General features: G+C 34.6%; 1 long non-coding RNA gene across 1 annotated transcript in view; it reads left to right on the top strand.

Annotated features, from left to right (window-relative positions):
- Positions 1–449: 449 nt before the first annotated feature.
- The window catches only part of LOC135214123 (uncharacterized), a 253713-nt gene continuing 236560 nt past the window's right edge, over positions 450–17602 (top strand). The window contains exon 1 of the long non-coding RNA XR_010314275.1: positions 450–628. This is a non-coding gene — a long non-coding RNA (uncharacterized LOC135214123). The remainder of the gene's footprint in view (positions 629–17602) is intronic.

Raw genomic sequence — 17602 nt, 5'->3', positions numbered from 1 at the left:
CAGATGCTTGTGCCATTTCATCCACTGGACTGAGGAGATCAACTCCCGATAGCAGGATTTTATCTCGGACTCAGCCAAGTTTCCAGATAAGAAACGGCTCGTTTTTTTTTTTTTTTTTTATCAAGATATTCTAATTAGCGGGAGGTTTGGAGACAGTGTTCCTATGGGGGAAGGAGGAAAGAGAAAGAAGAGTGACGGAAGAGGAGGAAGGAAGGTTGAAAGGAGGAAGAGAAGAACTCCACAGAAGATTATATTTCGCTTCGCGCGGCGGTGGTGCAAAGAAAATAATTAACCGCCTCCTCTCTTCCCCTCTTTCCGTTAAAGGAGAGAGACTGAGAGGGCGGAGGATAGGGAGGAAGAGAATGAGAGAGAGAGAGAGATAGAGAGAAAGAGAGAGAGAGAAAGAGAAAGAGAGGGAGAGAGAAGGAGAGAGAGAGGAAAGGGAGAAAGAGAGGGAGATGCTATAACGAAGAAAAAAAAAAAGGAAAAAGGAAATAAAACCGGATGGGAATTGGCGACATTCGCGCTGAAATAGCGCGGCTGACAGCGGGACCTAAGGTACCTTCAACTGCTAACCGCCGCCGGCGCTGGAACAGCACACCGCTTGAGGGCCTCTACTAACTCAGAGGTAAGTCTCTCTCTCTCTCCTCTCTCTCTCTCTCTCTCTCTCTCTCTCTATGTAACCAACAAGTATATATTATTTTTTCTTATTTTTAAACCCCCATTCTTTCCATATATCCTCTTCTTTATTCCTGTGTCTCGTCAGTTTTGATTCATCTCATTGCTTTTCTTTGTTGATTCTCAAGAATATCCTTCTGGAGACCGAAAGGGTAACTCTCACTTTGGCAGACTCCTTCCTTCTCATAAGTTAAAAAGGGCACTTGAAACTTATATGTGTGTATATATTATATATATATATATATATATATATATATATAATATATATATATTAATATATAAAATATATATATATATATAATATATATATATATATTTATCTATATATATAATTATTTGATTTTGCTGAAACTAGCAATGAAAACCAAAAAAGTTCAACGTTCTTGAACTCATTTTCACGTAATTGATTTAAAACCAAAATATATAAAGTCATTATTTCAGGTATTTACATCCTGGCCAAAGTAGCGGTGACATTTATGGAGGGGGAGGGAGTGTTGTTATGGTGTAAGAGTTGAGGGGGTCTTTTTGATGGCCCAGGGCCGCTGGAATATTATGTGAATGTGGGTCATTTTCCTAAACTGCCGAAAGTATTATTATTCGCTCCCTTAACATTCACAGAGATTTCCAGCTATGTATGGTGAGTTTGATTTAAGATGGGAATCCTTTGGGGATTTTTTTTTTATTTACTTTTCAATATTGATTTCGAGTAGCGTGAGTCTATTGGTTATTGTGGTTTCAGCGTTGGGCCGAGCCCTTTCAAGCCTTGTTCATTCTTCTAAGTAACGTGGATTGAGTGTGAGAGAAGGGTTAGTATATAACTACGGTTCTGAGGCTTTGTACACACGCACATATACTATATGTATATAATATATATACATAGTATGTATATATATATATATATATTTATATATATAAATGTATTTATTCTGAGAACTTTAGCTATAAGAAAGAAAATGTATTTATATAAATTTTATATATATATATTTTATATATATAGATATATATATATATATATATATTATATATGCATATTGAAATTTATTTATTCTAAGAACAGTAGTTATTAGAAAGAAAATTTTATATATATATATATATAATATAATATATAAATATATATATACTGTTTATATAATATATATGTATATATATTATATATATATATATAATATATATATATTATTGATTTATTTTGAGAACTTTAGTTGTAAGAAAGAAAATGTATTTAAGTTAGTCTAGGTTTCTTAATTAACAAGAACATTTAAAGGTGGTAGAAAATAATTCATGTTCTTAAAAAAAATGAGATGAAGCCTTAATGATTTTAAGATAGATTTTTAATTTGTCGTATGTTTTAAGTCGCATTTAATGTTGCTTTTACATGATCAAAATATTGCAATAAAGTCTAGTATGAGCGTAGATTGCAGGAGGATGATTGACTTGGTTAGTTGTTTGTCGTTACACCTTCCTGGGTAACTGATACCCAGTGGTTTTCCAAGATGTGCGGATAAAGATAAGGTTTTAATTGTTTACAGAAAAATTAATTTTCTTCTACAACCCAAGATATAGAATTCTAAGTTAGGACTAATAACTTGAATTGTAAGTTGAAAGTAGTACGTAGTATATTTAATTGCTAGAATATAAAAGTAAGGCAAGTTGAGCACTTTCACCCTTGAAGAGTTACGTTTTTAGAGTTGTGAATTAGCTTTTTTTTTTTTTAATTTAAAGAGTCAGCAGCGAATTAAACCTTTAAATTCCTTGTCAAGGAGAACTTCAGATAAGTTTAATAGGTAAAAATCTTTCAGGAAATTTTGGAGTTCCTAATTTTCAAAGAGGTATTTTTCCCATGTCATATAGATTAAAAGTCAAGTCTGTTTTATAACATGTTTTCACAGAGGAGTAATTTTTTAAAGCTTTTCTGATATATATAAAAAAAAAACTTGCCTCGGTACTTGTCTAGAAGACAAGTTCAAAATACATGTGACTTCTGAAGATGTAATATGTTAGCAATGATATGGATTATAGGTCAGAGGTTTCGTATAAACTTTCATTATTATTTACAAAATGCGATACAGAGCGAAACGATAAACTGCAATTAAGTTGTTGTCATAGAGATGGAATATTTTTTCAATGTCGTTTGAATGAGAAGTAATTGTGTCTTCTAATGTGTTTCATACTTTGTTCTCGTTGTAATTAAACAGAATAACAAGGGCATGTAAGCTCTCAGAATTTCAATTGTAAACAACATGTGTAGCTCAAAGAATCGAGAGAGTACATACATTTTTTTATTGGTAGTGAGAACAAAACAAATTTATGTTAAATACATTCTGTATATAAACTTCCCTTATTGTTGAAGTAATTAAGAAAAAATTTCGACGTTTGGTTTCTTTTTTTGTTATTAGTTATTACTCTGTAATTATATGTCTAACAAAAAGGCCTTAAATATGGTAGAGATGTACATGAAAAAAAATATTTGAAGCCACTATACTACAATTATTATTTTATCAATTGGAAACTAAAAATACTCACTAAAGAGGAGTACCGTGATTATAACAGTAATTTAACGTATAATTCTATAATTCCAACAAATGTAGAAGTTTTAATGATTTTGCTCTCAAGTAATGTAAAATGTTAATTGAAATCCATAAAGTAAACAAGCTGACAGATGTAGGTGGAATATCAAACTATAAATGCATTTTTGTCTTTAAAAAAATGAGTGACACTAAGGTAAAGAAAAATCGTACATCTTGGATGTTAGCTACGGAACGGCTAACATCGAATATCACTATTATTTTTACCTTTCTTATTATGGTGAAATGTTGTGATTAGAATATATAAAAAACGTTCGCGTTTAAAAAGCTATCAAATCGTATGATAGGGAATGAGAAGTAGATACAGTAGTGATTCACGTTAGAAATAAAAACTAGACAGTTTAAGGCATAAAAATCTTAGGTTCTGCTTTCGCTGGATGATGTGTATGAATGTATCTGTTGCTTTGCTGGTGTATTTTTATTAGTCATTTCTTTTATTTTCAGTTTTTTTCTTATATTAAACGCGTCCTGTTCAGTGGGAGCATGCCTTTCAAGTTAACGGGCTCTACCTCATTCAGTGTCAATACTGTTTCATTTTAAATAATCTAAAATAATAACTAATAATAATAGATATATTCTGATTTATACTCTTCATGAATTCTTTGTAACTCTATGTAATTTTTTGTTCACCGTATCTACTGGTTTTAAATGATGGGGTCAAGAGCTACTTAAACTTTCTGGGCTAGTAGGTTTCGTGTCATAGTAATTATTAACGTCATCATTATGAATTATGTGTTTCAATATGTCCAAAGTGTATATATATATATATATATATATATATATATATATATATATATATATATATATATATATATATAATGTATGTATGTAACTAATAAAAAGTAGTCTCATAAAAACGCCATAATATAGAAAGTAAGTGCTATATTTCTGAGACTGCTGTCTCTCTCTTCAGGTAGGAAATGATGAATAAGTTTCTGAAATATATTACTTGCTTTTTATATTTTTTATGGGCTCCTTTTATTAGATGGAATTCTGTTGTAAAGAACATTTTTATCAGTCATATATATATATATATATATATATATATATATATAATATATTATGCATATATATATATATATATATATATATGTATATATATATATATATACATATATATATATATATATATATATATATATATATATATATATATATATATATCATATATATATATATATATTAAAAGTATGTATAAAATATGTAAATATATATATACATATATTTAATATAAATAATATATATATATTGTATATATATTACATATATAAATATATAAATATATAATATATATATATTATGAATATACATATATAATATATAATATGTATTATAGGTAATTATATATATATCAGGAAACCGTCAAAAACAGTTTTTTCTTTTTTACGTCCCAAGTTCATTTATATTTTTTTTTCTTTTATTCGTTATGCACTGTTACGGCCAGCTAAGATTTTCCCTTCAGCCCAGGCCCAGAGACAACAGAATAGAGAACGGGAAAGGAATAAATATTTGATAGAATCAGGGGTAAAGACCGGAGTACGAGAATCAAAAAGCTCATTACAGAAACTGATAGTAATTACTTGAAGCCATTGCAAAATTTATTTGTACGAGAAGGTTCTAGTATATTAGGTAAGTTCTGTGTACATTGGTCCTCTTTAAAAAGAGCTTCTACATTGAAATTATTCAGAGAAGGTTGAGGGCCTTGCTTTTCTTTGAGATAGTATGAGGTTCATGGTTTGTTTAGTGTAGTTATTCATTTCTTTCATCTATTACTGAAACTCGTGTATTATATGAATTTGAGTGGATGGAAAGGCATGCCTTCTTAAAATGAGAGCATTCATGCTTGCTTCGACAATTTATCGTTTCGGAATGATTTGGATAAAGTTTAGTTTTATAATGTTTTGGAGAACGTTCAAAATTCGTTCAGGGGTTTGCTTTTCAGACTGCTCCACAAAGGCTCCATAGCCTCAGTCATTGTGATGATGGGAACTTCAAGGTTTCAAAGAACTTCAAGGTTTCAAAGACATGATGCCCCTAAAGGTACCCAGTCCTCACGCTTGTTAAATAAATCAGCGTTATTAAAAGAACATTAATTTTTCTTTTTCAAAGTTCAGGGGACAAGTTGGTGCCTGTTCAAAGAACTCCCTGGCTGGAAGTGCGAAGGGTTAAAGGATTTCACATCTAAAGGGTTGGTAGGCACGCCAATTAAAAAGACAAGAACAAAAAGCATACACACTGGGAACCGATTGATTGAAGAAAAAACTATTATACATTTTTTGTATAAAAATAAAGAAAAAAATATCTGTAAGCAGACGTTTCACATATTTCTTTACACGAACACAAATTATACCTTTCCCTCAAAACGTTTCCCCCCACACGAAAGTTCTTTTCAGACTCGGACTGAACTTTTTCACAAAAGTTTATTTATGAACACCAGATCAGACCTTTCATACAAAAAATGTTATTATTATAAACATAATGTAATCATTCCTAGAGAAATTTGTATCGTTAAACAAAATTGAGATCCCCCCCCTCCCTCCAAAAAAAAAAATTATGAACACAAAACCAGACCTTTCTTATAAAAACTACTAATAAAAACAATAATTCTTCCTTGCAAAATTTATTTATAAATAGAAAATACCTCCCTCAAAGATGTGTTTATTAACTGACTCAGGTTCCATTGACAGCCACAAAGTCAGACGTCCAACAAAGATTCTTGTTATAATAAAGGGAAATGAAGATCTTTCCTGCAAAGCTTTTGGTTATGAACAAAAACCAGACTAATTTTCAAGATTCTGCTAATAAACAGGAAGTCAGACTCCCTACGAAAATATTTGTAACACAAAATCAGACCTCTGTTAAAAGGGCTATTTATCACACAAATAGCCGTCCTTCAGAAAAATTTAATAAACGCAAAATCGGACTTTTCCGTCCTGTAATTGGGCGTGGCCACTCATGGGTGTGACCTAGTCGAGAGTAAATGGCCGTTCTCTGTTCCGATAATGTTTCAGTTATTGGTTAAACTCACTCCTGTTTCATTTATAGCACATGGAATACTTTTATCTTCCTCTGTGTTTCCTAGATCCTGATATTTACAGGTTGATGGTAGCCTGTCGTCTTGAAGGTACAAGGTCTGTGAAATGTTCATCACCGTTGTTTTCAGATTTTAAAAACGTTTTTATTAAACGTTTTTGTCTTTGTCAGCTGTTTCCAGATTAAGCTTCGTCTCTACTTTATTTCATCTGACTGTTTGTACCTGATTTCTTTTCTTTCTCCATCTCGGTTTTTTAAAATTTTATTGATCATCTGTATATATCTATATCTATATATATATATATATATATATATATATATATATATATATATATATATATATATCTTTGTTTCGCTTCCTTATACTGTGTTTTCATATGATTTCTCTTCTTAATGATATAAATTTCTCTCTCTCTCTCTCTCTCTCTCTCTCTCTCTCTCTCTCTCTCTCTCTCTCTCTCTCTCTCTCTCTCTATTTATCCATCTTTTTTTCATCCGTTTTATTTTCACAGTGACAAAAAGTTATATTTGATCTCTTTATCTGTCTCGATCTCTCAACTTACAAAAACACTGAAATTGTTGATGAAAGGAACAAAGATATTCCAGTCTCTTGATAACAGTGAGGGTGGCCTCTTCTATTCTGCTTAATTAATCAAAAGAATTAAGCACCTATTAGTACTGGTATAGTTTTTGGAATGCGTTCTATAGCTTTAGAAAAAAGGTTCGTTTTTGTATAGATTAAGCAATCTTATTTATTAACAACTTTACGGATGCGTTTCAGGGCGAAGTAGAGATCTCAAAAATTACGAGGTGAGATCTTTTGAGAAATTTATTTAGGGTACAGGTTGGATATTAAAACACGGGGCGTTTTTTTTGAATCACTACACATTTGCACAATAAAACGCCTGAAGTAATGACAAGCATGTTGAGATATTTATTTAGGGTACAGGTAGGATATTAAAACACGGAGCGTTTTATGAATCACTAGGACATTTGAAAAATAAAACCGGCCTAAAGTTAAGGACAGCATGAAAGACAATTTAAAAATTTTAATGTGACGGAGTTACCTCTTGAACAAATTTTAAATTGTAGTAGGATTAAGGTGAGAGATAGCTTATTTTCCAAAATATAAAAATAAAGACTAATAAATTTCATTTCAGCAAAAAAAAAAAAAATTTGGTTAACTTCCATTTAAGAGTGACACTTCAAAGCCAGTTTAGAAGTTACTTAAACGTTTTTTAATAGGTTGGCAAAGGTGAAGATTCAATTTTAGAGATCGAAAAAAAACTTAAGCTAAGCCAAAAGATGGTAATCCTTTGAAACCCCGAGGAAGATTAGGAGGTCAATTCAGAACGTAATAATTAGGTCAAGAAGTCAATTTAGAGGGCAAAACCTTTCTAGCAACCATTAAGGTAATTCTAGGATGTGGGAGGCAGTTTAGAGCTTCAGTTTTGAACATTGAAGCTCATGATTATAATGCCCACATCATCTTACAAGGTGAAATTTGAAGAGCATTTAAGCAATGCTGTTAAGAATATGGAAGCGGTTTGGATGTCAAGTGAAGTAGAAGTTCCAGCCATTTACATTGTTCATTGTTATTGCAAAGGCTCCCTGGGAAGTCCGTTTCTTTTATTGTAAGGCGTTTACAGCACCGTAGAAATTCGGTGTGCAGAGTAAAGTTTTGTGTGTTATATGCGACGCCATTGTAAGATATAAAAAGATTGCTTTTCCGCCAAAAGAATAATTTTAGTATGCAGATGTAGGAATTTTACAGAGACATTATATAATATAAAAACCTTTGCAATTTATAGAGTTTATTTAACGAATTAGGAATCTATGGCTGGTCCAGAGAATTGCATTTTATGATGTTAAACTTATATACAATCCATAGAGGTAATTTTACATTTTTATACGATTAAACTGACAGACAAACCATAAAAGTAATTTTTGAAATTTAAAAATCTGTAGAGGCCAGGAAATTTGATTTTGAAATAATAAAAATACAAATAGAAGAATCATCAGATAGATCATGGAATCCAAAGAATACCAGTTTATAGGATAAAAATCATATACAATCGTTAGAAGCCATTTTTCAAATGTTTGAATCTTTGGATCACCCTAGGAATTGCATTTTATAATAATTTTACAGTGTTTACAGTCAAAGCTGCACACATTTCTTGGAGGTAATTTTAAAGATTTGAAAATCTTTAGATACCACAGGGAAGTAGATTTTGTACTATTAAAGCTATAGAGAATTCCTTAGCGTTTATTTTACAATTTTAAGAACCTATTAGGTGACTACGGGGTAAGTGTGAGCAATTAGGAGGAAATTTGATGTCAATATATTTAGACAATAGGATTAATATAACTGTAATTTGTTGACCGTTTGCAACTAAGTGTACAATTTGTTTTATGGTGTAGAGTGACCATAAAAATAAAGCTAAAATGACAGATTCTTTGTCATCGTTGGAGGTCACCCTGAAAATAATTCACATTATTAACACTGTTGATTAGAACGCCATTTCTTGTAACACAAAAGCTTTTGAGGAATTTAAGTGGCTAATGTAGAAAGTACGATTTTTAGGGCACCTCAAGTTTGTAGAGTTTGGGCAGCCGACGAGATCATCTTTACCGCTGAAAACAACCGGAAAGATAGTTTTGTTTTATTTAGCTTGGGAAAGTTGGATGGCTTTTGAGATTTATATCAGTTAAAAAGTGTATAGCTACTAGTTGGTTTTCATGTAAAGATACTTTTAGATAATGTAAAACCTCGAGTAGAGAAAAAAATATCAGGAATAATACATTGGTTACGGAAAAAAAAAAAATGCTCTGAAGTGTCTTCGGCGCAATCGAGTTTACTATATAGCGTATAATGCTGTATGAAACTCTCAGCCGTGGATCTTGAAACTCACCCGCGGCCCATGAAACTTTCAGCACGGTCCTGCTGTGGCCTGTGTTGTTGGCTACTATGGCGGGGCCAGACGCACGATCGTGGCTAACTTTTAACTTTAAATAAAATAAAAACTACTGATGCTAGAGAGTTGCAGTTTGGAATGTTTGATGATTGGAAGGTTGATGAACAACATACCAATTTGCAGCCCTCTAGCCTCAGCAGTGTTTAGGTTCTGAGGGCGGACAGAAAATGTGCGGACGGACAGACAAATAGCTACCTCAATAGCTTTAGAGAAAACAAAAATCGAGACTGTAAAGCGATTGCCTGAGGTTAAGAAACGTTTCTAGAAAATTTTGAGAGCAGCTATGAAATGTTCTAGGACAAAGCGTTATTCCATATCACAGCACATGGCAAAGACCGCGAATGATTTTTTAAATTAATCGATCAATCCTCACAGTACCTACGACTGTGCAGTCTTTTGAGAACAGTGGTTCATTAGAAGAGACAGAAATCTTTCTAGTCTATGGAAACTTTTTTCAGTGTAAAGAACGTTCAATAATATAAAAGCTTTGTTGTTCATTGCCGAAAGTCAAAGCTTATTATAAAAATAAGAAACCTCGAGAGAATAGAATGGAATACAAATTTAGCAAAGAAAGGACAATTAAGAGTTGAAAGGTTTTAAATGTGTAACGGGAGAAAAACCTCTCAATCGCACTATGAAACGATTGTTAGGAGAGTTTGGAAAGTAAGATGTAAGAAGGAAAATATGAATGGCGTTACAGTGGAAGGAATGAAAGTGGTTTCAGATAGGCGACGAAGGGGCGCTGCAAAGAACCTTAAGTAATGCCTACAGTAAATCTAGTGAGGTGTACAGGCAGCACTATCCTCCCACTGGGAGAATTAAGACTTGAGGGAATGTTGAGAGTTGAGACTGGTTGATTTATGTTGAAATTTAGGCTGTCCAACCAAGTACTGGAGCACATCCGGCCTTTCAGCGCGTATCCCAGCGAAAAGAATGTGTTGGAATGGCTGGACAGCAAGATAAAGGGATCCAGAAAATAAACGAGATGAAGTATAAAGACCTCAAGGTGGAACTGGGAGGAAACCCCACAGTTGCAACACATAGTAATAGAGTTTGGACTGCAGGACTGAAGAAAGAAAACGGAGGTAGTAAAGTAAAAAGCTTAAAAGTGCATGCAGGTAAGGGGGGAACAGATGCTGCATATAGCTGTGTGGTAATGTATGAAGTCCACTACGTGAGTTGCACAGAAGGCACTACCCCCACTGCAGGCTTGGCACTAGAAAGTCTCTCCAGACTCTCAAAGCGTTGTTAGGTCTTGAGCGAAAATTATAAAGTGTAGGCTAATGAGAACATTGAGGCCTGGTCAAGCAGTTTCTTATTAGTTTGACTTCTAGATGACCTCCATGTGAATTGATGGCCCAAGATCTAGATGTAGAATATATTAAAAATGCAGCTGCAGTAGCTCGAGGATAGGTTACAAGGTTACCGATTCATTCCCACCTCTCCCAAATTGTTGAGCTCTGCTTCATGTTTTCTGATTCATTTATTTCGTCTCTCAAGAGGCGGGTCTGTTGATTCTCCTGACGCAAGAACTCCCCCCGCCCCTCCCTCCGGGCCTTTTTGATTTTGATTTTTTTAAAGTGATTATATTTACTTAAATGCTTTTATTTGCATCCAGTGAGCCTTCGCAAAAAATTAAGTCATACTATCGGCCATCGTGAAAATGTTTGCAACTTTTAAGGAGGCATTGTGGAACGTAATATGATTTTTCTCATGTCGTATGGAACTGAATAAGGGTGATGTGTTAGGTTCACCCATCGTCTGTGTTTGCATGAATACACATTTCAGTTCCAAAGAGGCATTTTACTGTCTCGGATAAAGGTAAAGAGTTGACAATCCCTTCGGCCTCTGCACGGAAGAGGGCGTATAATAATAATAATGCAAAAGTTTGAGGAAGCGAAACATCCTGGAAGAGCTGAAGGAATCCAAGGCGAAAGAACTCCAGTCCGCCCAGCAGCAGCCGAGGGTCATTTCAAGCCCCAAAAACCGAAGGGCAACGCTAGACCTTCCCTTTGACCGACATAAACTGGATATTTTAGACAACCGCCCTGGTCATTTTAAGCACTGGCCGGACATATTAGAAGGGCGCACGCTAGCAGGGCCGTTGAACGAGAGAAAGATTAAGTTTACTGGGTAATTAGTTGCGGGGTCGTCGCCATTTTTCTCTTTACCTTAATTACGCAGCCAGAAGTTGACCATCCGATTCGGAATTCCCTGTTTCTTTCCTGCAAAGATTTTGAATAGTGTTCCCTTTGGGTGGTGTTCCCTTGATGAAAAGGGGGACGCCGTGATTGCGGATTCTGCTCTCTCTCTCTCTCTCTCTCTCTCTCTCTCTCTCTCTCTCTCTCTCTCTCTCTCTCTCCAGAACTACTCTGTTTTTTGTATTAAGAAGGTAATGAGACGTGTTTTGTAAGATTGCCGTATTCTCGCTTAGTATCCATCGATTTGAAGCTTGAGCAGTGCTCTGTTTAACAGGAAATATTGCTTTTTTTTGTATTTAGTGGAATATTACAACGATTTATGCTTAGCCAATATTGAGTAAGGCTAGTTAAGTTAAGTAGTATCTGTCGGAAAAGACAAGATTATTCTCGGACTCTTGCACTATATTCTTGCACTTGTGAATTAGTTCCGTTGTATATGAGGTTTTCCTTTTTATGTATGGAAGTTAATTATAGTTGTCATCTGCATTATTAATATTAAGTTTGTTGACATTGTATTCCTATTTGCTATTCTCCGAAATTTTTTATATCTGTAACGATAGTATTTTTATAATAATCTTCTGCTTACTATTATTTTCTTAAAATATAATTTTCATTAGTTATTTTTATTATGATAATCAACTTTTACCTACTCGTATTATTATTGTTATATTGTGTCTTCGACTCATAAATTTGTAAATGGTATCTTCATGGCTTTCTATAGATTTTGTTTTATTATAAAAGATTAAATTTTCTATGTTTTGGATTCAGAGCGTAGAGAGAGAATGTGTTGTTTTTGTTCTTGTCGACCAAACTGATATGATTGGTACATTTTCTCCAATTCCTTGATCCAATCTAATGAATGAACGCTAAAGGAAGATTCGCAACTTTTAGAGGACATAGAGACTATATAGGTAAAACAGTAAGAACTAAATGGTAAGTTTATTTTTATTCTCAAGTGGAAGGCAAAGGCACTAACAGCGGTAATTTTCATTTGAGAATATCAACAACAAAAATAAACCGGCTTACCATTCAGGTCTCACGCTTGTGCCTGTATAGTCACTATGTCATCTAAAGTTGCGAGCTGTTCTTTAACTTTATTCAGTAGATTGGATCAAGGAATTGGAGAAAATGTACCGATCACATCAGTATGGTCGACAAGAATAAAACTGCTAAGTTTATTCATTAATTTCTCATGTTTTTTTTTATGGACAGATCTCTTTCTTGTAGGGAATCTGTTCTCCTCCTTGTAGAATTTGTAGAGCTCAACAATTGTGGAACTACACGTAGAATCTTGCAAGGGTCAGTCATATCGTTTATTTAACGGTTAAGCTCCGCCCAACTTTTTTTCTTTGTGAGAGCACCTCATGCACTGTAGACATTACTAAAGGGGGTTTGCAGCCTCCCTTCGGCCCTTAGCTCCGTCCATCCACTTTATAACCTTTTACATTACCTCCATTCCCGCCTCCCTTTTTCAGCCTTGCTGTCCAACACCTTAGCTACTTCTTAGTTCAGCTGTGGTGTTTCCTCCCATTTCCACCTTTAGATCCTCGTACTTCATTTTCTTTATTATCTGGATATAATATCTTGGTGTCCAACCACTCCAGGTTCTCTTTTCGCTGCCTTAAATCGCTGAATGGCAGAAAGAGCCCCAGTGCTTGGCTCGACAGCCTCAATTTCTCACATCTGTCAATCTTTTTCGTTTCACTTTTCATTGATTCGATTGGTCTCAGGATAGGTAATTGTATTAAGTTGCCAGTTCCATCGGCCTATGTATAAAAAAAAAAAATGTATAACTGAAGCCAACGTGTCCGAAGTTTCCTTAGTCTGGTCTGGCCCTCTACCGTTAAGAGTTCGGATGCCTACCAATAAGAAATCGGACGCACTGATGACGTGCTGGTTGCCAGGGCACGATACTGGTGAAAGCTGTGTAGCTCCTCCTCGAAGGAAGCGGTGGATTTGTTGATAATTGACTTTTGACACAACTATAGTTCGACAGATCTAAACTGAGAGATTGTTTTCGTCTTTGGGTAAAAACCTTCCAGTTTTGAATACCTTTCCTTATAACACATGAATCAATAAATCGGTAGTTTAAAGTTTTTAGGATATTTTGCTGAACTTAAGCATTCACATATTATGATTATAATTTTAGTTGTAAATAAAATGAGAAATCGCATTTATAAAGGTGACAACTGTTTCGAAAGACGCTGCCACTTTTCCTGTTACCTTTGACAGGCGATATGCAGGTGGGCCAAGCCTATTAAACCATGAAGTTTAAAGGAATTATCTCTTAAGCTACCCTTTGGATAAGCCCCACCGACGGTCTAGCTGAGAATTCTAGCGACAAAAAGAATGACTTCGTGCTTTGGGTTACCGAGAATAATAGTCGGTAGGGAAATTAATTAATTCCTATAGAATGCAGGCTAAGAATAGCTTTAGCGGTTCCTTTCCACCTGCTAAGTAGATTGGCCAGTCGGACAGATTAGTTCGCTAGGTACTACAAGAGAGATGAGCGCAGACAAATGGTTCTGATACGAGATTCTGTCGAGTAAAGGAAATCATCCGTTGTAATGAATTGAATATTTGTATTGGGTTTTTAATTGACCTTTGATTGGGATAGTGCCGCAAGTTCACTTCACGTGGTGCACTGTGGGCATTGGTAAAGGGTTGCAGCCTTCTTTCGGCCCCTAGCTGCACCTGCTTTCTAGCCTGTTAATTTAGCTCACATCCGCTTCCATTCTTCCGTCTTGCTGTACTGCCGCTCAAAGTCCCACGTCGGACTAGTGGATTTCGCGCTCGGCTACCAATCCGGTGGTCCGAAGTTCGGATCTCGGCTCGGCCAACGCGGAACCAGAGGAATTTATTTCTGGTGATGGAAATTCATTTCTCGATATAATGTGGTTTGGATCCCACAATAAGCTGTAGGTCCCGTTGCTAGGTAACCAATTGGTTTTAATTACGTAAAAATATCTAATCCTTCGGGCCAGCCCTAGGAGAGCTGTTAATCAGCTCAGTGGTCTGGTAAAACTAAGATAAACTTACTTTTACTGCCGCTCAACCCATTTTTTTCACTAACATTAGCGCTGAAAGGCTGAGAGTGGCCCGGTGCTACCCTTATTCCCTAATTTTCAAAGATCAAATCATAAAATGAAAACCTCTTTCCTCCAGCTAGCTAATTATTGGCTAGATGGTTTCAGTAGGTACAGAGAGTTTAATGTGAAATGTTCCGTCATTACATTCTGTTGAATAACTGAAATCATCCGTTGGAAATAATCGAATATTTGTGTTTATATGTAATTCATGGAGAGTTATTTGAATGTTGAACCCTATGTAGCCCACGCCTTCAGACGATATAAAAAGGAGAGGAAGGTCGTGTACTTCTTTCATAAATGTTTGAAGGATTAAAATCGAGAAAAACTAACAACAGGTAGAAATTCCAAAGCTTGACAGAAGAAGGCAAGGGAATGACGCTAATTGCTTTATTTTTTTACCCATAGTATGTATAGGATGCGGTGGCTTTTCTGCTTGATTGAGTCTTGGATGAATTTTTTTTTTCAAATGAAAGAGTTAAAGGAAGGTAAATATTGCAGAGAGAGAGAGAGAGAGAGAGAGAGAGAGAGAGAGAGAGAGAGAGAGAGAGTTAACACGAGCTTAGGGTAAGAAGATGATGAACCTGTCTTGAATATGATGAGGCAAAGGTAAAACTTATGATAATGGTGAAATTACAGGTAGAATTATCTACAATAGTATACCATTATTTCATTATTATAGTGGTAAACCTCAAATGTTTCTTGTAACTCATATGACTTTACCAAGGCTGCAGTAGCGGGTGTGGGAAGGGCGAATGGAAAAAATGATACGTGAACGAAACGTGAAAGACAAATGAATATGAAGCTCATACAGGTTATTAAGTTATTAGTTCATAGGAACTGCATTTCGTTCTGATGAAGTTTGTATTTGCAAAATAATGGTTCTTTTCCTGTTCCAAATGAATGTTTGTGTATTATCAAAACAACGACAATAATAATAATAATAATGATAATAATAATAGTAATAATATAATATAATATAATATAATATAATATAATATAATATAATATAATATAATAATAATAATAATAGGAGTGAAATGTTGCCAGTACGTGATCCACCAGGAGAAAGAAAGGAAACTCGATGCAAGTCATATCGACGCCAGATTAAAAGCATTTTCTGCAAGAAGAAGATCACCTCCGAATTCTTGGTTGTTTTCGGGCAATCCCACAGGAGCGCCTCTGAGGTGAAAACGCCCCTGGCGCCTCTGGAGGATTTCAAAGTTTGATCAGACTCCAAGAACCAGCTCTCTCGGATCCGAGGCTTCTCTTGCCTTTTTTTTTTTTCTTTCTTTCGAGGAGCAATATTTTGCAGCGTCGAGATGGATGCTGCTTTTCCCGGCGCTAATCTTCTCCTATCACCAGGCAGAGGCTGTTGCAGGAGCTCTCAAAGTTATCATAAAATGGGGCTTGAGAATATGTAATGAGGTTGCCCCTGGAGAATGACTGTTTTCCGGGCCCCTCCTTGAAAAATCGGGGGAAGTTCTTCCGCCTCCGTTCGGCCGGAGTGCGGTGACGTCATTTGGCCCGTCAGCGGAATTCCGTAATTATGCACGTGAAGTCATTTATGAATGATCATATATGCAAATAATGTTGAAAGAAACGATTAGAAATGAGAAAATATAAAGTGTAATGAAAAATGTATGTGTAAGTGGCCTTTTCTTATTTGTGCCAAACTGATACGTCCCGATATGCTTCCCTACGTATGTCGGGAAGGGGACGACATCACTTGGCCCTTAAGGAAGTCTGTATGATCAAAATGCAGGTTCTATAGGCTGTGGTCGAGACTGGAATGTCCAAGCTGTAGGACTGTACGTGCTGTCCCGAAACTTGAGGCCAGCGTTAAGAGAGGCTAGCCGGGCTGGAGGACTTGATTCCGAAAGTCCTCTATTTTATATATATATATATATATATATATATATATATAATATATATATATATATATTTATATATATACATTCGTACATATATACATAAATACATTGTGTGTGTGAGTACATATAACGTTTTACTACATTTATTCTTATTCAACAGTTAAATATTAGGAAGTATTGCTATATGGTGTAAATGTAAAGCAGGTATTTGAGAACAGAATACTATTATGGGCCAGAACACATACGTGTAGAAAGAGATAAGGAGGTTGTCAAAGGTTATTCTGTATGTTGATTTCAACAACTGAATTCTAGATAAGGTGATTGTGGTGATCATGTTCTAGAGGGCGGAAATGTATCATTAATGAATCTGAGACTTTGTTTCTCCTATAAATATTTCTGTAGAAAATTGTAAGATTGCAAAAAAAATTTGTATATGAGGAATGATGTTTTATCAACTATAGAATAAATGTATTTAAGTTAATAGGATAATGGCACTTAAATTCTAATTAGTTTTTTTCGGAAATGACTGATTTTTATGCGATACCATTACATGCCAAACATAAACATAAACCGTTGTTCAATATGGTCGTCATGAATAAGAACATTATTTTTATAAATTTTTTATATATACTACGAAACCAAAATGAAGTAAATTTCGTTATAGAAGTGGCCAGTTTTATGGTCAGATGCTTAAATTGCTGTACCTGACTAAAGTTAAATTTTTGTGGTAAATCATGGATAAACCTTATTTGTAAGAATGGGTTGCCCAGGATCAAGAACCATTACTGCTACAAGGCCAGCTTAATCTAGGCAGACTGACTGACTGACTGATTTATTTTTTTACTTTTCGGATTTTTATGAAGCTTGAAAGGTTAGTTGTCTTTCAGAAATATAGTATTGTAAAATCCAAAATGTCTCTTAGACATAGGCGTGGAATTTTAAGAATTCATCCTTGAATTTTTTCACACAATAAATTATATATATTTTCAGAATACCCTTTTTTTTACTGAAAAATATTTTCAAGATACCCTTACTTTTCCAGAAACATATTTTTAAGATGGCCTTACCATTTTCAGAACGTCATTTTCAAGGTGCCCTTACTTTGTTTACAAAAACATATTGCCAAGATGCCCTTACTTATCCATAAAATATTTTGAAGAAGCCTTTCCC

This window comes from Macrobrachium nipponense, chromosome 45, assembly GCF_015104395.2.
Source record: "Macrobrachium nipponense isolate FS-2020 chromosome 45, ASM1510439v2, whole genome shotgun sequence".
In the NCBI taxonomy this organism is placed as follows: Eukaryota; Metazoa; Arthropoda; class Malacostraca; order Decapoda; family Palaemonidae; genus Macrobrachium; species Macrobrachium nipponense.
The sequence above is the reverse complement of the archived record's forward strand: the minus strand, read 5'-3'. Positions and strand labels throughout refer to the sequence as shown.